Below are 22977 nucleotides of genomic sequence, written 5' to 3' on the forward strand. Positions count from 1 at the left end.
CTGCTGTACAGGCCAATGCATATAGGAAAATTAAGTCATGGAGAGTTGTTCATGATGTTCCTTGCCTTTTTTTGTGATACATAAGGTAAGGTTCAACAGCTTCAGAACTTTTTCTGTGATACAAATACTGCTTCAGTTTAAGAACATGTCTTAGTTTTGAATTCTCTTAGTGAAAACCTACTTCAGAGCATCAACACAAGTTGGGATACACAGCCAGACAGACGCACATGAACATAAATGGCTAGTTTAGGCTTGAACCGCATCATACAAAATAGAAGAACTTCACTACACAACTGAAACTCAATTAAGCTAGTTAAATGGAGTTCATCTACTCACTAGCAGTACTACTAACTGGCAGTACTTAAACAAGTTAAGCTACTCACTACAGTATTGGCTACTCACTTAAGCTAGAAGCTACAAGTTAAACACATTTTACCAAGATTGGCTACTGAAAGATTGGCTAATTTCATCCGAACTGTCAAACAGGTTTTGCAAGAAGCAGTCGTGTTTCCAACAAGCAGAAAACTAAAACATCCGTGACAGAAGTTTCATTTCTCAATATATATGTACCAACACATTAATGATTAATAAAAGTATAGATCGACTCCTCAAAATACTTGGGCCAGATGCTGCACCAGTGCTATAGAATGATCAAGGTATAGTGCCACAAGGTTTTAGCTTGACACGCGGAAGGGTGGATGATTTTTCAGTTGCTCATGCTTTTTACAAATTGTAGCTACTGTTTTTTATACCTAAACAAAATTGCCCTAGCTATATTTGCTACTGTTTTTATACCTAATTTTTTGCTACTGTTTTTTTAATTTGCTACTGCTTTTTTTTATTTGCTACTGTTTTTATACCTAAACAAAAATTCCCTAGCTATATTTGCTACTCTTTTTTTTATTTGCTACTGTTTTTATACCTAATTTTTTTGATACTGTTTTTAAAATTGCTACTATTCTTTTAAAATTGCTACTGCTTTTTATACCTAAACAAAATTACCCTAGCTATATTTGCTAATATTTTTTATTTGGTACTGTTTTTATACCTAATTTTTTTGGTACTGTTTTTTTAAACTGCTACTGTTTTTGCTACTACCCTAATTTCCTAAAAGATTTCTAACTTTGCTAACTGTGCTAGATTTGCCCTAAAAGTTACTGCCCTAACCCTAAAATTTGCAAACCCTACACCCTAAAATTTACAAAGGGGAAGGAGGAGGCCGGAGGGGGAGGGAGAGGTGGGGGCAGTACCTGAGGAGGCGGAGGAGGCCGGAGGGGACAAGGAGGAGGTCGGAGCGGCGCGGACGAGGAGGAGGGCGAGGACGAGGACGACGGGGCGGCGGCGTCGGGAGAGGAGAGGGGAAGGGGATCGAGGGCGATGTCGAGGGGCGAGGAGGAGGTCGGGGCAGCGGCGTCGGGAGAGGAGAGGGGAAGGGGCAGCGGCGTCGGGGCGTCGGGGCGGAGACGAGGACGACGGGGCGGCGTCGAGGCGGCGGGGCAGCGGCGTTGGGAGAGGAGAGGGGAAGGGGATCGAGGGCGAGGGCGAGGGAGAGAGCGGGGATAGGTTTGGGCCGGGGATAGGAGAGGGGAAGGGGATCGAGGGCGAGGGCACAATACTAATGGCGCACCACCCCTCGGTGCGCCATAAGTACATCCATACTAATGGCGCACCTCACCCTGGTGCGCCATTAGTATTTTTTTTTTGATTTCTGCTCGAGCCAACAGGTTATCTTCCACCTGACCTGATCCACACCAAGTTCCCTCTACTACCTCGACTGGTCAGCAGCCAGTTCTCACACCAGGAGGTCCTGGGTTCGATTCCCAGGCTCCACAATTTTTTTTATGCATTTAAAATGATGTTTGATATTTATTTGTGTTTAAATATGTTCAAACTTGTTTAAATCATAACAGTAATATTTTTTTATAAGACAGTAATAATTTTTTAAAAAATATCATCAAACAGTAATGCCGGTGGAGCGGGGGAGGGTGCGCGGGGTGCGGGGGGCCGGTGGACCGGGGGGTGCTCGGCGGCGAGGGGGACCGGATCTGGCGAGGTGGGATAGCAATCGAGATGGAGGGGGATCGAGATCGAGTGTCCATGAAATTTAAAAATATTCATGATAGTTCAAAAAGTGCCCATGAAATACAATCGAGAAATGAAGGCTACGATTTAAATACAATCGATCTTAGCTAGCTATCTGTTCACAATCTTCTTGCCCTTCTTTTTCGCAAATGGAGTTCTTCTGTGGAACGGGCGTCCTTTAGGTAGGGTGGTCCTGCTTCTTCTTGTGGTGTATGCTGCTACTTCATCATCGTAGTCATGTTCGATTCTCGGGTCGCTGTACTTGTCGAAGTCTTGCTCATTGGCTACTCCATCCATTCCGATGATCTTCCTTTTGCCTCTCCTGACGACAACACGACTGGGCTTTGACGGGTCGGTAATGAAGAAGCATTGGTCCACTTGGGAAGCCAGTACCCATGGCTCCTTTTTCGCGGTGACGTTTGCGCCTGCGGTCTTGGATTTCGCTTCGGGTATAACCATGGTGGTGAAATACCGGTCTTCTTTTAGGACGCTCTTGGCCCATCTGACACGGAACATCGGGACCTTCTCTCCAGCGTAGCTCAGCTCCCAGATCTCCTCGATCCTTCCGTAGTATCTGTCCTTGTCGTTACCGGTGTAGGATTCCATCGTTACCCCGGAGTTCTGATAACCATTGCTCTTCATGTCCTTGGCCTCGGTGTAGAATGTGTAGCCGTTGATATCGTACGCCTCATAGGTCATCAGGTTGTGCTCGGCGCCCTGTGACAAGGCGAATATGAGTTGTTCTTCCGCGGAAGAATCCTCATGTAAAGGGTACGACAGAAGCTTCTGCTTGAACCAACGCATGAAACATGAGTTGTGCTCTTTGAGTATATCTCCGTCCGTCCTCTGTTGGCCTCGGTCATTGTACGTCTTCTTAATAAAGGTTTTGTGCTCTACCACCCAAGGATCGACCACGTCTATGTGTTGTAGCGTGACTAGGTTTGCTCTTTCAAAGTCGGCGAGTCGACCCTCGAAGTCGACATGCATTTCGCGGCGACCCTGACGGTGACCCCATCCAGCGAGCCTGCCGAGGTGCCTGTTGACGGGCAGACCAACGGGGTTCTTGATGCCTAGATAATTCGTGCAGTAGGAGATGCACTCTTCGGTCAGAAAGCCCCTGGCTATGCTTCCCTCTGGACGTGACATGTTGCGAACATATCCTTTGATGACACCATTCATCCTTTCGAACGGCATCATGCTGTGCAGGAACGTCGGCCCGAGTTGGACGATGTCGTCCACGATATGGACCAGCAGATGCACCATAACGTCGAAGAATGCGGGCGGGAAGTACATCTCAAGCTCGCATAGTATCACCACGATCTCTTCCTGTAGCCTTCTGAGTTGCCTCACGCCAACAGACTTCCGAGAGATGACGTCGAAAAAGTTGCATAGGCCAAATAGCGTTTCACGGACGTGCGCGTCCATGATCCCACGGATTGCAACTGGAAGTATCTGCGTCATCAGCACGTGACAGTCGTGAGACTTCATCCCGCTGAACTTCAGCTTCGCTAGGTCTAGGTATCTGCTTATCTTCCCCGCGTAACCGTAAGGAAGTTTTACTCCTACGAGGCAGGTGAAAAACTGCTCGATCTCCTCCTGACTTAGAGTGAAGCACACGGGAGGGTAGTCATTTCCGGTCTTCTTGGCCTTTTTGCCTTTGCGACGACTTTCCGTGTCCTGCTTCGCCTCATCATCATCATCATCATCATATATAGCGTGAAGCTCCTGCCTGATGCCCATTGATTTCAAGTCTGCCCTTGCTTTCGGCCCATCTTTGGTCCTCTCTGGCATGTTGAGCAGGGTACCAAGCAGACTCTCGCACACGTTCTTCGTGATATGCATGACATCAAGGCTGTGAGGCACACGGTGGATCTTCCAGTATGGCAAGTCCCAGAAAACAGACCTTGTTTTCCATACCTTCAGCAGCGGCTCTGGCGCCTTTCGCTTCTTTCCCGGATCTGGCGCCTTTTGCTTCTTTCCCGGCAGTGGGCAGTCTTTCCAATTTTTCAACAGCTCGTCTATTTCCTCGCCGCTCCTCGTACGCGGGCGTCCTCGGGGTTCGGTTTCACCATCGAATAGATCCTTGCGTTTTCTCCACGGGTCATCGTCGCGAAGCCACCTTCGATGTCCCATGAACACGGTTTTCGAAGACCCGGGATCTCTATCTAGCTGGCGATACGTTGTGTCATCCATGCACCTGACGCATCCAGAAAATCCGTGGACCACCTGCCCCGCGACATATCCGTAACCGAGATAGTCGTGCACCGTCGTGAGCAGCGCGGCTCTCATAGGGAAATATTCTTTCTCTGCGGCGTCCCACGTATTGGCTGGCGTTTTCCACAGCGTGTCAAGCTCCTCTTTCAGCAGCCCCAGATACAGATTGATGTCGTTCCCTGGTTGTTTCGGTCCTTCAATTAGCATACTCATGTGAATGTACTTCCTCTTCATGCACAACCAGGGGGGAAGGTTGTACATCCACACAAACACAGGCCAGGTGCTATGTGTGCTTCTCTGGCTGCCAAACGGATTGACTCCATCGGTGCTCGTGCCCAGCACGATGTTCCTTGGATCGTTCCCAAATTCTAGGTCTTCGAAGTTCAACGCTTGCCACTGGCTCGCATCCTTAGGGTGACTCAGCATCTTGTCTTTTTATCTATCTCCGGATCATTTGCGTCATCTTCTCGCTTCTTCTCCTCCCTATCCGCGTGCCAACGCAGGAGCTTTGCTACCTTAGGGTCCGCGAAATACCGCTGCAGACGAGGAGTGATCGGAAAGTACCACACCACTTTTCGAGGAGCTTTCTTCCTCTTCTTGTATCGAGTGACGCCGCACACCGGACATATGGTAGACTCCGCGTGCTCGTCCCGATAAATGATGCAATTGTTCATGCACACATGGTATTTCACGTGCGGTAAATCCAGAGGACACATGATTTTCTTCGCCTCCTCCAAACTGGTCGGGCACTTGTTCCCCTTGGGAAGACGTTCGTGCCAGAATGACATGTTCTCGTCGAAGCATGCGTCGGTCATTTTGTGTTTTACCTTCATCTCCAGAGCCGTGAGCGTTACTTTCAGGCGGGTATCCTCGGGCCTGCATCCTTCATACAATGGAGTAACCGCGTCTAACTCAAGTTGATCCATCTTGGCTTTCTCTCAGGCGGCAGCTCTTGCGTTATCCGTCTGCTTGAGAAGCAGCTCTTGAATATGAGGGTCCTGCACCCAGCCCATCGATGGTCCAGCGTCGTCTGCTCCGCCGGCATCATCATCTTCATGATCATGCCCGTCGTCTGCTCCGGCATCTTCCTCATCATCATGTCCTGCATCTTCTACATGATGACTGTGTACAGCATCACCGTCGTGATCATCTCCTGGGGATTCTTCGTCTTCTTGCCCGCCCGAGCCGCGGTGGTTGTCTTGCTGCCCTTACTCATTTCTTGCCCGGCCCCCATGGACGACTTCGTAGTCATCTTCATCACCTTGCCACCGATAGCCATCCATGAAACCACGCAAGAGCAGGTGGTCCCACACCTGCCCGGATTCCGGGTCCGCAATAAGGCTCTTCAGCTTGCATCTTCGACACGGACATCTTATCTCCGTCTCGTTCTTTTGAAGCATCTCGGCCTTCGCGGACCTCAAAAACCTATTCACGATGCCTTCGGTCATCATGCGGACCATGGTCGCCTGCGGGGTAGAGCAAAACGATATTTTAGAACCAAGAAAAAATTTGGCATGACTTTCCCTAAAAATAGGACCAAAAAGAATGCTTAATGCCAAAATTCTCGCCGAAACGGAAATGAATCAACATTCCGGCAAAATATTGGCAACTATCGCATTTCAAATACCGGTACACCTCCAAACACAAACACATATGCAACACCACAAACATATGCAACACCACGAACATACATAGATCTAGCTAGGCCATAAAAAGTGCATGTGCACATTGTTGTAGGGAGAACAACATAAATATAGCTTCCCCTCTTACTTACCTATCAAAACAAGGTAATTTAACCACTTAAATTGAATGAATCTATGGTGGAAATGAGGTGAAAAAGAGGAGGCACCCGAGACAAGGAGGAGGTGGAGAGAATGAAGTGGGGATAAAGTGAGTGTGGGTAGGAGAGGCTGTCCAAAATATCTTGTTGCTGCCCACTTACTAATGGCGCACCAACTCTAAATGCGCCATTAGTAATCCAGGTTACTAATGGCGCACCTTCTGGTGGTGCGCCATTAGTAGTTTTGCAAAAAAAAACATACTAATGGCGCACTGTTCCACAGTGCGCCATTAGTAATTTGCACTATAATAGAAAAAACAACATTAGTGGCGCACTTTCCGGCAGGTGCGCCATTACTAGTTACAACTAGTAATGGCGCACTGTGTCTGGATGCGCCATTAGAATGCTTGGACAGGCGCACTAGTTAAAAAAAATTGATACTAATGGCGCACCCTGTGCCAGGTGCGCCATTAGTAGTTTTAACTCTAATGGCGTATCAGAAGGTGGTGCGCCATTAGTATATACTAATGGCGCACTGCTTGTCTGGTGCGCCATTAGTGTCAATCCCATCTATAGCCCTTTTTCTAGTAGTGAAGGTAACACGACGACGCTGCCTCGAGGGCTCTCCCTCCGGGGTAGGTGCAGGGTGAAGCACCGGGGCTACAGGAGTAGTGTGAAGTGAAACCCACTTGGCAGGAGCACTGAGAGGATTCACGGTCGAGGTGCCCAAGCTGCTCGGAGGAGTAATCGGTGAAATAGGGGAACTAGAACTGGATGGAATATAGGGAGTAAAGCCCGTAGAGGATGGAGCAGTGACAGATCTAGTAGTGGCTAACGTAGTACGAGCATGAGTCAGCTCTCGAGCCAGCTCGTGGATCATAAGATAGCTAGCAGTGATATAACAGGAAAGGTGGCCAGCAACACTATCAGACTCCGGACCAATGATAGGGAAACGGACATGACCATTGTCGTGCAGAGAGGGATAGTAGAAGAAACCTGGGTGATTCTGCATCCGGACCTCATTATAACGAAGCTCGACAAAGATCTCAAATGCAGCAAACTAGACAGCCTGAGAAGCGGTAGAAGCAAAACCGCTCCGGGAGGTATGAGTGTAAGTGCTGGAATCGGAACTGGTGCGCAGAGTAACCACTGTGTGATACTCATACACTAAGTCTGCTAGACACTCCCGGTACACACGATAGACTGGGTCATCACCGAGGGGGTACAGCCGACGCCACACGTTACGAAGGCAGCGTGTACGGCATCAGCTGCAACTGGAACAGATACGGCACCGGAGCCATCTACACTCACAACCATTAGCAGGTTAACATAAAAATAAAATGAATGCATACAATGCAACAACCAGCTACAACTACTACCGACACTCAACTTAAACTCGTAACTAACATCCAGTTAACACGTCGTAGTCTAGCGTGGCCTAGAGTCAGCGTGGCTCTGATACCAAGCGTTGTGGCACCCCGGCTCAGAGCAACCGGTTTACCATGCATTGCCTGCCTAGAGACCATGTCTTCTGGCAACACACAACATCTTGGTACAGAACACAACCGCTTTATTGATGCTAGCGGATCATAGTTTATATTATAATAGGTGGCGAGGCCAAGCGGCACACACGGTGCGGCTGAACAATATGTACATTATTTAGTGAAATAAAGGGGCCTCGATCATAGCAACTATGCGGCAGCGGAACTCCATAGCACAGTGACACCGATGTGGACGCGATCTAGACTCGGATAGCACTCCTTTCCAACAAGACTTTCCTGAAAGCTGGCATGACATGCCAGGTCAGTACATTGAATGTACTTGCAAGCTCACAACAAACATAAACATAATGACAAACAATATCATGATATTTAACCAATTGTTTTAATAATGCAACAACATATCATACATGCTATGATCATGATCTCGTGATATAAGTCCCTCGGACTTGCTTACCCACGGTGATCGCTCTCGGATCACAAACGGACCAATCTCATGGTCTTTGATCGGGTTACCTCGTAACCAAACGGTGATCCTTCCGGCGATCACAACCATGACCAACACCATGTTGGGGATATACCCCGCGGTATGACCCGGCCGGGAGTATGACCCGGCCGGACTTGACGCTTCATCATAACCCGCCCGAAGATTGGCAACTCATGAGCCTGGCGACTTAATGATGGCCCCGACGGCGGGTCAGACGGATGACAAAGGCCCAAGGCCCAGTAGGCCGGGACGTGTTATTATGGGTCGGCTTAAGACGGAAGGCATGAGGAATATTTCCTTTACGAGGAAGCAAGACCCGTACTTGTATCCGACTTGTAATAGAGAATAAGTTAGTTCTAATCCTACTAGGACTCTACATGTAAAGCCGCCTCTCCAACTTATATAAGGAGGGGCAGGGCACCCCAAAGAGGGACAAGCAACAAGAAACAATCTCTAGGTCTAGACACAAAGAGCCAGCTTACCGGCGACTCTCTCATGAGCATAATGAGACCTAGCCACAAACAGCATGTAGGGCTATTACCGGATGATGTTTCCCGGGGCCTGAAGCTGTCTAAATCCTTGTCTTGTGTTGCGTCTCTCGATTCCGCCCAACCCCTCTCAAGCTACCACATAGATGCGCTGGCCTCGCAACTAAGTCCTGACACTAGGACATCTGCCGTGACAATTCCACGACAGTTGGCGCCCACTGTGGGGCTGCGCACGGTGGTGTTGAGTTCTTGGAGGGATCTTCCCTAGGGTGTCGAAAAGCTCGCGATTTGTTAGATGTAGAAGAGCTGACAAAATTCATTGTTTGTGATCGGAATTGTGGTTAGCTTTGAAGCTGATATTACAAGGATCAAGAGAAATTAAGGTGGCATTGAGTACAGTGCCGCCGCTATCGAAGACGTGCACGAAATCAATCAGGTGCAAGGACCAAGTCATGCGGGCCGACAAGGATACAAGAATTTTCGCAGCATAATGTGTGCCTGGCGAGCAGCCAAATCGCCGAGTCAAGGTTGCCAAAAATTTCCGCTGTAGTATCAACCTGTACGGTGGCCGTATCCGACTGTTCTTGTATTTCCCCTGGTCCAGTAATCAAGTCCCGAGGCTGTGAGATGCTTAATTGGCCAAGGTACCACGTTTGTATTGTTGCTCTCCACCTCATCCCAAAAAGAAATCAGCAATCAACAGCAAAAGTAGAGAGCCACGGCTGGCAACGTCTCCTGCATGCAAGGACAGAAGCACATACACTGTTTAAAAGGAAAAAAGGGGTTACCCAGGGGCCATGACCCGTAAACAAAGAGGGCAGCGACTCGGACTCCTCCGCGGACTGTGCCTCGCCTCTGCCCAGAATCTGGGCTATTTGCTGCTTCTGCCCAGAGCGGCCGGCGTGCCTCTGCCGCGTCACCCGTCTACGAGCCGGCGCGCCACTTCGTCAAGCCGACCGCGCTTCTGCACCAAGCCGCCGTCTCCTCTACGGTGCTTGAGCCGCCGTGGGCTGTCACCTCTGCCTACTGCGACTGCGGCCGCCCGTTTCTACAGCTGTCGTACCGCGCCGCTAGCTCACTACCATTGCCGGGTCCACGTCCGCCGTTCATTGCTGGGTCTGCTCCGTTTCCCCGTGCCAGGTCTCCTTCGCTGAGCTGTCCACGCGCTGGGGATCCTCTGCCTCCAAATTGCCACTTCAAAATGCCGGGTTTCCACTGCGGTTGAGTCGCCACCGCCGTGGCCTCGTGGGCCACCATCGCCTCGTCAAGCGGTCCGCGCCTGAGCCACCGCCACCAAGACCCGCCACGGCTTGTTCCGGTTGACCCCGGCCGGTTCTCCTTCGTTGCCACGACCCACCACCGCAGCCTCGCCCTCGAGCTGCTTCGCACCGGTTGACCCGCCGCAGCAAGCCGACTGGCCACCGCGCCAAGTCGCCACACCTCGGGCCGGCAGCCGCCTCTGCCAGTTGTTGTCCCCGCGGCCGCGCGTCGGCATCTGCCGCGATTCCGAGCCGCCGGCATCGCCCCGCTGCGTCGTCTCCGTTTTTTCAAGCCGCCCGTGAACTACTTGCCGGGTCGCCGCGCCCTCGCGTCAAAGCCGTCGCTGATGCGGCCTCGAGCTGCTACCTCCGCGGCCTTAAGCCGCCAGTGCATTGCCTTCGTCCCTGAGGTGCCCTTCGTTTACCTGCTTTTGTCGTGCGTCACTGTCGCGCCGAGTCACCGCTCCTACCTCGAGTCACCGCTGGCGCGGGCTGCCGCGAGTTGCCACCCTCATCCCTTGGCCTGTTTTCTGTCGAGAACCGCCGGCTCGAGAGTTGCCTTGGCTGGAGCAAAAAAATGTGAGATGCAGGAAGGAAGTAGTAAATGAACTCTACAGCAATTTGGATCTTCAATAAGTTGAATGCCAAGGGCTTCAGAGATGGTTGTATCTATGATGGGTTGCCGTCGTTTCAAATCTACTGGCAGAAGCAAGGAAAAATCAACTACTATGGCAGTGAAACCAACCACTGGAATTGACAGATACCCCTCACGCATTCAGAAGAAACCCAGAGGCTGGGCATAAGTCACCGGACCAAGTGCGTACACAGTCTAGGTTCCGAGGCTCAGTTATCCGCGGAACAAAATGTGCTTATTGAGCGCCTGAGATATAAAAATACCAGGTGATATTTTTCTGGTTTATTTTAATGCATATTAGTTTCTTCAAAAAACAAACTACTCTGGTATGTGTGTTTTCAATGCAGGATAATTATCCATCACACAAATGCTATGGATATGGAGCACGGGCCAGTATTAATCTGCGCTGGTGTTTGTCCGTGCCATGCTGCATGACGGATACATGGGCAAATCGCTGCTCCCGCTACATCCGCACGCGTGACTGACTCATCGTCCACGTCCACGTTTGTCTCGCCCGTGTCCGGGCCGTTTCCAACGCTGTGGCCGTCTCTCGCGACTGCACCGGCTTACAACGCCATGGACGACTCGCCCATCCGCTCTCGCGTCCGGTTCACGCATCAGCACCGGCTTACAACGAGGAGGACAATTTGCTCGTCCGCACCGGCTTACAACGCCATGGCCGATTCATCTGTCTGCTCTCATGGCTGACTCGGCCGTGATTGATTTTAGTTTCACCATGGTGATCATCAACTCCGCGGTGATAATTGCTGACCTGACGCATCAGGTGAAATCCATCGAGTATATTTTTTATATTACATATTGCTTTCTTTAAAAGAGCAATTACTCTGGCTTGCAAGTTTTCTGATGCAGGACAAGTTGTCTACTACAAAAGGGATTGTTATATCACTGAGCCGTTGAATAACTTATACCGGTTTATATCATGGTCAAATATGGAGAATCTCAAGACAACTCCTCGAGTCGTCTTAAGACTCGGGGGCTATGATGACATGACTCAGCAAATGTTGCCGGTTTTCAGTAAATTCAAGAAGTCCGAGTTATTAGAGGGAAAAATAACCCGGCCCCGGAGGCTACCGCCATATTGGTAAAAAGTTTAAAGGCCGTCAGAAAATTTCCGGCTTAAAAAGAAGGATTCCGGTTTAGATCCGGCTCAAGAGACTTGACATCTGCCACAAAGCACTGAAGCTCTTAAATATCCGGTTTAAAATCCGGTTCAAGGGAAATTTATCTGCCACAAAGTTTTGAAGCTCTCAAATCCGGTTCAAAATCCGTTTCAAGGTAAATTTGTTTATCACAAAGCTTTGAAACTCTCAATATCCGGTTTTTCCGGTTCAAAAAGAATTTATCTCTCGCAAAAGTTCGAGTTTTCAGGAAAAATTAAAGGGACCAAAAAGAGTCTGTTACAAAGCACAACCCAAACATAAGTACCCTGCTTTAATGACCATTGGTAGTTGATCGTATTCGAATTTAGCTCAACCCTTTTGGTGTGACCCTGATCGTATTCGAATCAGAGTCGTTAAATATTCTCATGATCACTAGGGGGCTTCCTGTTCAAACATAGGTCGTATTCGAACCAAAGAGAACATAGCTGTCGGTACCCTCTTGATCGGCACACTGCCGAGCTCACTAGGGGCTTCTTGATCGTATTCGAATCATAGCTCAACCCCTTTTGGGAACTGACGTGGATCGTATTCGAATCAGCGTCGTTAAACAACTCTCAAGGTCATTTGGGGGCTTCCTGTTCAAACATAGGTCGTATTCGAACCAAAGAGAACATAGCTGTCGGTACCCTTTTGATCGGCAATGCCAAAGCCACTGGGGGCTATATGATCGTATTCGAATCTTAGCTTAACCCCTTTGGACGGTTTTATGATCGTATTCGAATCAGAAGCCTCAAAATTTTTGAAGTATCTTTTTGCAAACAATTTTTGGATTTTATTTGAAGCTCTTTTGATCATATCTAAAGTGTATATGAGTGGTTGCTATTTAACCCGGTTTGACTTTGGATGATAAGTCACTGTCATATGACAATCATAAACATTTGGAAGTCTTGATTTCTAAAGATTGGGTTATCACCCTTACTGCACAGGTCACATAAACTGGCAATGAAATTCAATATCACAGGTATAATATTATTATTATAGTTATGTTTCAAAGTTATGATTCATAACAGGCTTATCTGTGACTCCTTGTTACACATCAATGGTTATATGTGAGATATTATGACCCGCCCTGCGGTAAACCGCCAAGGGATCTTGTGATCTAATTATGTGCAGGATAAGACTACATTTGGGTGGTTACCCGCCCTGGTTTTTGACGTTAAGTCGCCAGTGCATATGTTGTTTAAACTCTCCAGGATTTACAGAGCTATGACTTACATAAATGATTAAATCCAAGCCCATCATCAAAGATTGAAATTGGTGTCTCAAAAGGGTTATCAATTCTTGATTTTCTCAAAGACTATAAGCCGCCGGGTTGTACAAATTCCGGCTTACAATGGAGGCGTATTAAATCGCCATCGGCCAAGAGCTGCTGGGTCTTTAAACTCCGAATTGACTTATCAACAGATGAGGTATTCAAAGTCGCTTTGGCGCAATGGCTATTATTTTATCAATGGATATGATTTATTCTACAATGGAAAAGAATAGTCCCGAGTCGCTGCAGGCTTACGACCCGGCACTTGGGGGCTACATTATTTAAATTGAGATCACATCAAAATATGCAAGTCCCATGTCACTGCCAGCATGAACCATGGAACTTGGGGGCTAATGTAAAGACATTTTCTGCTCAACTTATTGAAGACCCGACTCATCACATTGTAATGAGCCGGCCCTTGGGGGCTACCAATTGCTCCTGTCAAAAATTCAAGGTACACAAGCCTTAATCCATTATATTGAAAGATCCACTGCTCAGTTGGTAGAGTACAAAGCTCTTAACCTTGTGGACGTGGGTTCAAGCCCCATGGTGGAGATTACATCATATGATGTTATTATCAATGAATCATATACAAAGTCCAGGCTCAGTAATATCTTACTAAGCCGGCCCTTGGGGGCTACACGTTGCTGCTCAACTTTACATGGTTATATCTACAAAGTCCCTGCTCATTATTGCATAATGACCCGGCCCTTGGGGGCTACACTGGTTGAAGTTTTTATGAGCATAAGGCAATTACAAGTCCCAGGTTGCTGTAAGCATGACAACCCGGCACTTAGGGGCTACAGGTGATATGCATATAAGGGAGAAAAAATCTTCAAATTCTCAGTTTGGAGTAGACCAGATTAACCCGTTGTCTGTAACAATCATGACCCGGCATCATTTATTTATAACCCGGCAATTTTGGCAATCATAAATTGGCAAGATCTACATCTTTAAGCCAGCTGAATATCAGTAGAATATTTCAAGACCAATATTTTTGTCAAGTCAGAGCATTGAAGGCCGACTCAAATGGATTATTTCTTATAATATTTCTCTACAAGAGCCATTGTCAGCAAATTGGTTATGAAGCTGGCCTATTGACCCGGATTTTTTAGAAGAAGTGCCTGGATTTTTTGCATTGGCAAGGTTTGGACATATCTGTTAAAAGAGATTTGCTATAAGATCTTGAGTATGCATCCAGGAGGAAATGACAAGGACTTAAAGATGATCAGGTGCCGGTTCAGGAAAATATTTAACCCGGAGCACAACCTATCAAGTTTTTTCTTGTGTTTATTTTACAGGATCAGTTTAACATGGATAAATCAAAATTAAACTGGGGGCTAATGTCGGGGATACCCCGCGGTATGACCCGGCCGGGAGTATGACCCGGCCGGACTTGACGCTTCATCGTAACCCGCCGGAAGATTGGCAACTCATGAGCCTGGCGACTTAATGATGGCCCCGACGGCGGGTCAGACGGATGACAAGGGCCCAAGGCCCAGTAGGCCGGGACGTGTTATTATGGGTCGGCTTAAGGCGGAAGGCATGTGGAATATTTCCTTTACGAGGAAGCAAGACCCGTACTTGTATCCTACTTGTAATAGAGAATAAGTTAGTTCTAATCCTACTAGGACTCTACATGTAAAGCCGCCTCTCCAACTTATATAAGGAGGGGCAGGGCACCCCAAAGAGGGACAAGCAACAAGATACAATCTCTAGGGCTAGACACAAAGAGCCAGCTTACCGGCGACTCTCTCATGAGCATAATGAGACCTAGCCACAAACAGCATGTAGGGCTATTACCGGATGATGTTTCCCGGGGCCCGAAGCTGTCTAAATCCTTGTCTTGTGTTGCGTCTCTCGATTTCGCCCAACCCCTCTCAAGCTACCACATAGATGCGCTGGCCTCGCGACTAAGTCCTGACACTAGGACATCTGCCGTGACAATTCCACGACACTTGGTCTCCAACATCAAGATGGTTTAACCACCATCGTCTTCTCAACAGTGCGATGTTCATAACTTAGTGTGCAAAATTAATTAAACGTTGACCCATGGTGTGACCTACTTTCGAGCGTGTCCGTAACCGTGGACTCGGCTACCGATAGATTTAATACACTCTGCAGAGGTAGCGCACTGTACCCACACCACGGAACCCATGGCCTCGCACTCCCATTAGGGTGGACCAACGACATTCCCACGAAACCCCTCCATTGCAATGACACTCTCCCGGCAATTCCGACTCACTCCCCCCTGGGCTAGTCCTGGGTGGCCCTGTGTCTACCAAAGACACCAACGGCCACCGTCGTGGCAACACATAAACGGTCCCAAATGGGGACAAGGTACCATAACAACAACGGGCACCCAAGGTTATGTCTGCTTACCGGGCCAGGGTACCGCACGCCCATAACCTTCCCTCGTTGGAGGCACCGACCAGAGGCATGACAATGGACCGAAAAAAGGCCTTCACTACAGGAATCAGCTATTTTGCCGTCTGCCACGGCGGACGGCAAAGGCATGAACGGTGGACGGCAAAGGCCTTTGCCGTCAGCCGCGGACGGCAAAAGGCTCCGGCAAAGTAGGCTACGGTAAACAGCTACTTTGCCGTCTGCTTCCTGGCGGCTGACGGCAAAGGCCCTTTGCCGTCTGCCGCGGATGGGAAAGAGAGCGGACGGCAATAATTGCGCTGTCAGTCCGTTAAGTGGCTAACGGCAGGCCTTTGCCGTCCGCGGCAGATGGCAAACTTTCTAGTGTCTTTGCCGTCCGCGGCAAACGGCAAACTTTCTAGTGTCTTTGTCGTCCGCCTTATGATGTCATCTACACGTCACTACATGGCAGGCCTTTGCCGTCAGCCGCTGACGGCAAAATTGTTTACTCTTTGCCGTCTGCCACTGTAGGCAAACTGACCAAATGGGTCAGCTACCAGAAAGCACAGCTGGATGCCACGTGGCTTCTTTGCTGTCCGCGGCAGACGGCAAAGAGCCCGTTGCCGTCGGTGGCAGACGGCAAAGAGCCTGCATATTGGCTCTTTTTTCTGTTTTTATTAAATCCAACAATTTTCACAGCAAATATATATGACATATATAGATATATTTCACAGGCATTCATATCACATATATCCAGCACATAAGTTCCATACATTCATACATAAGCAAGTTCAATCCATTAATACATAAGCAAGTTCCATCCATACATATTACATAAGCAAGTTCCATCCATCAATTCATACATAAACAAGTTCCATCCATACATAAACAAGCACTCCATAGCTAAGGTGACTAGAATAAGAAGACTAGAACAAGAAGAGTAGAACAAGCACTCCATCCAGCACATAATGAAATCTGCAAAATGGCAAAATAAGAAAGTTAGAAATAGGTGACTAGAATAAGAAGACTAGAACAAGAAGAGTAGAACAAGAAGAATACTAGAACAAGAAGAGTAGAACAAGAAGAAGACTAGAACAAGAAGAGTATGTCATTTATGAGCTAACTTACGTGAAATGGATCATATATGAGCTAACTAAGTTGAAATGGGTCGTTTATGAGCTAGCTAAGGTGAAATGGATCATTTATGAGCTAACTTAGTTGAAATGGGTCGTTTATGAGCTAACTAAGGTCAAATGGATCGTTTTTGAGGTAACTAAGGTGAAATGGATCGTTTTTTAGCTAACTTAGGTGAAATGGATCATTTATGAGCTAACTTAGTTGAAATGGATCGTTTTTGAGCTAACTTAGGTGAAATGGATCATTTATGAGCTAATTTAGTTGAAATGGATCTTTTTGAGCTAACTAAGGTGAAATGGATCATTTAAGAGCTAATTTAGGTGAAATAGATCGTTTTTTAGCTAACTTGGTGAAATGGATCGTTTATGAGCTAAATTAGTTGAAATGGATCGTTTATGAGATAACCTAGGTAAGATGGGTCATTTTGGAGTTAACCTAGGTGAAATGGGTCATTTTAAAGCTAACGTAGGTAAAATGGATCATTTAGGAGCTAATCTAGGTAAAATGGGTCATTTTTGAGCTAACTTGGATGAACTGGATCATTTATAAGCTAACCTAGGTAAAATGGGTCATTTTAGAGCTAACTTAGGTAAAATGGATCGTTTATGAGCTAACTAAGCTAATTATGCAATTTTTGACATAAGTAAGCTAAGTACAGATTGTTTTAGAGCTAACTTAGGTAAAATGGATGGTTTTGGAGGTCAGTAAGCTTATTAAGTCATTTTGGAGGAGAAGAAGCTAAGTCTAGGTCATTATGGTAAGCATTGGAGGAAATAAAGCTAAGTCTAGGTCTTTATGCATGTGTTAAGCAAAACACTAGATAAACTTACCAAGATCCAGGAGGTGTAGGAGCGGGCTGGCTCGTGTCGGTAGCTGGAGAAGGATCGTGCGATGCTTGTCTGGAGTTACGCTGCACCAAAGATCATTTCCAATGTCTTGTTAGCATGATGACACTCAAATGTTAAGACTAGCAAGTAATGTCCATTCAAATTAAACTCACCGTGGTCCCAGGAGCAATCACTGGCATCGGCGGAGCGGTCTGACCGGTCTTCTCGCACACAGACTGCACATTTGGTTTTGATGACTCAGTCATACTAGTTAGTAATGAGACAAACACTACATGAATGTTTTGGCTAATCTGCAGAAGAAACATACCACAAGGAGCTCGTACGTGGCCCTTGCCTGCATGTCATTCCGTGCCCTCTCCTCCTCCATAATCTTTGTCGTCCTCTCCTCCAACTCCCGCTGCCTCTCCGCCGCCTCCGCCAGAAGTTTCTCCGTTCTATCTCTCTCACTCTGTATAGCAGCCTGCAACACCACTCACATGACCATTTGTAATCATTGATGGAAGCGCACACAATGTAATGGAGAAAGATAACTGAGTACGTATCACTAACCTTGATGGCGAGTTGCACTGGCCGTTCACGAGGCCTTATCTCAGGAGCGGAGCTCGACTGGCGTGCCTTGATCTCCTGGAGAGTGCTAGGACAACGGATAAGTCCATCTCCAATGGCTATGGAGCCATGGGACCTCCCGCCACCAGATATCATCACCAGCTCTGGATCAATGGGACCCTGGCTCAGGTTAAAGTCCTCCCCTTTCCTCGCCTTCCCCTCATCTCTATATCTCACAAGCTTGTTGTGGGAGGAGATGTTGGTGAAGTTGTTTGCATCATCGAGGTCAGACTGAGAGAAAGCCTTGACTTTCTTGAAAGAGGCAGTGTGGGCCATGGCATACAGGTCGTACACCTCTGCCACCTTATCCACCTTATTGTGGCGTGCCTGAAAGAGAGAAACAATGTAAATTAGTAATTAAAGGGCTCAAGCTAGCATGATGAATGAATTGCATGAATCATGAAGTAAACCACATAGCCAGTTGCGCCCAAACTGATATAAGTTGGAGCTGCCTTGATGGTGTGGCACACCTTCCATTTGAGCATGTTTGTCCTTGGCCTCGTTGTGGAGGGCTAGCCATTCTTTTGAGCACCACTCATTGACCAACACCTCCCAACAATCCATCCGATCCGCACACCATCTCGGAGGCGCCTAAGTTAGCAAATAGAAACTTGAGCGCTACGGCTAAGAATTACTAAATGAAGGAACTTAAGTAGAAGGCCTTAAGAATCACCTTCATGTACTGCTCCTTACTCAGGAACTTATCGCGGCACACCGGCTTGGTCTTCTTGATACCACGCAAGGCGTAGTAGTCTCGAATAGCCTGCACCCGAGCCTCGTGCCGTAAGTTCTGTAGTAGGTGCTTGCAGACGTTCTCGATAACATGTGCCGCGTCCTCCTCGTATCCCTCCTCACACCTGTAGAATGTCTGCAATAAAATGAGACAATATTGATTAGTACAATTAATAACTAGCTAGTTGAAGATTTTTAAATGTGTAAAGGAGAAATTACCCAGAACTTTCTGATCACCATGTCTGCCCTCGTGTCGCACACGACACCGTCGATAATCTCATCCGGCGCGGCCGGGGCAGCCACGTAGTGCTCCCAGCTCAATCCAAGCTCTGGAAGCCGACCCTCACCAGGCAACGTGACAAACCCCAGGAAGTTTTGCCGGCAAAGAACTCCAAGGACGGAGTTGGGCCGGCGGACACTATGATGGTGGTCCCAACCCCTGCAGCATGACAAGGCCAACGCATTAGTTATTTGAAGAAACGTGAATGCAGAAGGTACAAAAATATTAAATGCACTTACGTACCTCTCCCCATCAGGGAAATCAACCACCTCTGCTCGCGGGTCGCCGGCACGGACGGGAGCCGAGTAGCACCACGCTGGTAGACGGTGCCCCCCTCCTCCTCAATATCAGTCGGCTCCCCGCCATCATCAGCATGGCCACTCGGCTCCTCGGGCTGATCCGGCCAGGTACCCCATCTGGACGTGTGCTCCCCCGGGGTCTCGTGGGCCGAACTCTCATGGGCCGAAGGCCAGTCGACCCGAGGCTCGTGGGCCCAAGACCGGTGGACCAGAGGCTCGTGGACCGGAGTCCGTGTAGCCTCCTCCTCGGATGAGTCCACCCTAGCAGTCACATGCTCGGGTGAAACAGCTGGGGGTGGCGGCGAGGAAGGCGCCGTAGCAGTCACCCTACCTCCTCTCCCGCGACCACCTGCCCCACCTCCTCTCTTCCTACCTCGTCCCCTGCTGGGCACCGCGGTCGACGAAGAAGGGGCCTTGGCGCGCTCCCGACCAGCGGCCACCATCTTTCAACACCTGCCATGAAAAATAGTAAACGAAATTAGTACAACATAAAAAAAGACCGACATGAATAATAATATGTGTATCACTTAAGTGTATCATCATCAAGTACAACATAAAAAAATTTAATACCTGACACTACTAATAATCTCGATCAGTATCATCAATAAATGCATAATCATCATCATCACTATAATCAATGACGGGCTCATAGGGTTCAGTGGCATCAACATGTGGAAGGCCACCTTGACGTAATCGGTCAAGCAATGACAGGTCATCCGCAGCAGTAACCTCTTCTTGTTCCGGCTCTTCTTGTTCCTCCCCTGGGGTGATGTCGGATTCACTGACGCTGTCTACTTCAATGTTTTGGGGTGAAGTATAGCGGTTCTTGAAACGCTTTTTGGAAAGACGTGTCTCTTGGAAGAATTCTCCTTCATATGTGTCTGGGTTAATGTGAGGTTCATAATCCTCTTCCTTTGGGGGAGATAGTCTAGCACGTGGCGGCACTTCATAAACGACATCCGAACCTTTCAGATTTGGATTAGTTTGGCAGGCCCACGGTAGATAGAATACTTGGGTCGCCTGTTGAGCCGTAATATAGACATCAGGAACATCTAAATGGGTGCTTTGGTTGATTTCAACTAGCCCTATATGTTCATGAGTCCTTCTAGTCTCCTTCGGCTGAAACCAATAACATTTGAAGACTATGACATTCGGTGGGTTTTCACCATAGAATAGAAGTTCATAAATTGCTTCAACTCTCCCATAATACTCGGTACCTCCTTCGCCGATAGCAGATACACAACAATTTGTAGACTTTCGGTCGGCCATAGATAGCTCTTTGCCATAGGTACGAAAGCGATACCCGTTGATGTCGTATTTGTCAAATGAACGGACCTTATAGTCAAAACCATTAGCGAATTAGCCTAGAAGTTTAATATAAAAGGATTGTTGCATTACGCACAAATTAGCGAATGAAATGAAATTGTCTAATAGAAATTACCGTTTGTTTGAACCAAGAGATGAAACCGGGATAGCCGCCTCCTTGCTTTGCGAGAAGCTCATACTCTTCGACAGAATCCTTTTGGATCACCGCTCCATACGAGAATAAGGCGACGTATCGACTGTATGAAATATCCAGGAATAAGAGCGGTTCAAAGGAAATAGAAGTTGCGAAACTATGTACCGAGAACTTACTCGATGTACGGCCGCACTTCTACCAGGTTGTTGAAGATATACAACGAAATGGTCCGCCATTGTTCGTTATCCAAAGATACTGGATTTGAAACACTGGCTGGTGTGAGATTCCCTTTGAATAGGCTGAGGTTGGATCCACCCTTTTTAGGGTCGTCAGCATTGTACCGAGGCTTCGGATTATGCAAATGACGATTTTTGGCTTCGTAGTGTGCTGTCACGAAGTTTGCCGCCTCCTCAGTGATGAATGCCTCAACCATCGATGCTTCAATTCTACGTTTATTTTTACATTTTTGTCGAAGCGTCTTCTGCATCCTCTCAGTTGGGTAGCACCAACGATTTTTCACGTGCCCCCCCAATCTTGCCTCGGTCGGGAGATGCAAAATGAAATGTTGCATTGGATTAAAGAAGCCCGGTGGAAAGATCTTCTCTAACTTGCAGATCAACTCCGGCGCCAACTCTTCCATTTCTTCTAGCACGCCAGGCGATAGTTTTTTCGCACAAAGAACACGGAAGAAATAGCTGAGTTCTGCCAGTACTAGCCATTCATCCTCAGGGATGAAGCCACGCAACTTCACCGGCATTACCCGCTCAATCCATATGTGCGAATCATGACTCTTGAGACCAAATATCTTCAATTTATCAAGACTGGCTCCCCTCTGTAGATTCGCTGCATACCCATCGGGGAACATCAACTGCATTTTCACCCACAAGATAATTTCCCTCATAGCTGGCCTTCCAAGATTGAACCATGCCTTTGGCTTCGTCCAGTTCTGCTTTCCTTTCGGTTCTTTCATGTTTTGTAACGGCCTATCACATAGCGCCTCCAGATCGACTCTAGCCTTAGTATTATCCTTTGACTTCCCATCCATGCCGAACAATGTACCAAAAAGTGCCTCGGCGATATTCTTCTCAGTGTGCATCACGTCGATGTTGTGTGGGCAAAGGAGGTCTTTGAAGTAAGGCAGATCCCATAAGCATGTTTTGTGAGTCCAAGCATGCTTAGAATTATACCCCTTGAAGTACCCTGGACGCTCTGGATCTGGCTCGAGAGCGTTTAACTGATCCAGGGTCTGTTGGCCTGTCAATGCAGGTGGTGCAGAGTTTTTGACAACTCTACCTCTGATGAAGTTCTTCTTGTCTTTGCTGAACTTATGGCGAGGATTCAGGAACTGTCTATGCATGTCGAAGCAAGAAAACTTGCGACCGGCCTGAAGCCAACGAAACTCAAGAGCTCCCTTGCATGTGGGGCACGGGAACCTTCCATGCACACACCAGCCAACGAATAGCGCATACGCCGGCAAGTCATGCGTCGAGTACATGTACCAGACACGCATTATGAAGTTCCGTTTGCTATAGGCGTCGTATGTCTTGAACCCATTATCCCAGGCTTCTTGCAATTCATCCTTAAGCGGCTGCATGTACACATTCATATTTTTCCCCCGGATAGTTGGGCCCTGGAATTATCAACGCCAGGAAAATGTTCTTTCTTTGCATAATCTGTCTGGGGGGGGAGATTGAGTGGAAAGACAAATACGGGCCAACAACTGTATTGGGCTGCCGTCATACCAAACACACTGAACCCATCCGTGCTGATGCCGACTCGAGGATGCCTCGGATCTGCCGCTTTGTCACCATGTAATTCATCAAACTTTTTCCACGCAACACCATCCGATGTGTGTACAATCATCAGATTCCCATCTGCATCTAGTTCGGTTCTTTTGCCTGTTTTGTGCCATGTCATCTGTGTGGCCGTCTCTTCGACCATGAAAAGACGTTGAAGTCTTGGTACGATTGGCATATACCGAAGAACACTAACGGGGATTTTGGTCTGTGTCTTCTCACCCATACCGTTGTCTACCACAACATACCTGGAAGACTTGCAAATGGGACAATAGTTCAAGTCCGCATAGTCAAACCTAAACAAGACACATCCTTTCTCACAGGCATGTATATTATCATAGGGCATCTTCAGTGCACGGAGGATTTTGTCCGACTGGTACAGGTTTGCAGGCATTACATGGCCTTTGGGTAGAAAGCGTCCAAATACTGTCATCATTGCATCGTAGCATTCTCTGCCCAAGTTGAACTGAGCCTTCAGAGCCATTACTTGTGAGATGGCATCCAACCGACAAAGCTCAGTGTGCTCATGGAGCGGACGTTTTGAAGACTCCAACATTTCATTGAAGGCCTTTGCATATTC

The sequence above is a fragment of the Aegilops tauschii genome, chromosome 5 (assembly GCF_002575655.3).
Source record: "Aegilops tauschii subsp. strangulata cultivar AL8/78 chromosome 5, Aet v6.0, whole genome shotgun sequence".
NCBI classification, from domain to species: Eukaryota; Viridiplantae; Streptophyta; class Magnoliopsida; order Poales; family Poaceae; genus Aegilops; species Aegilops tauschii.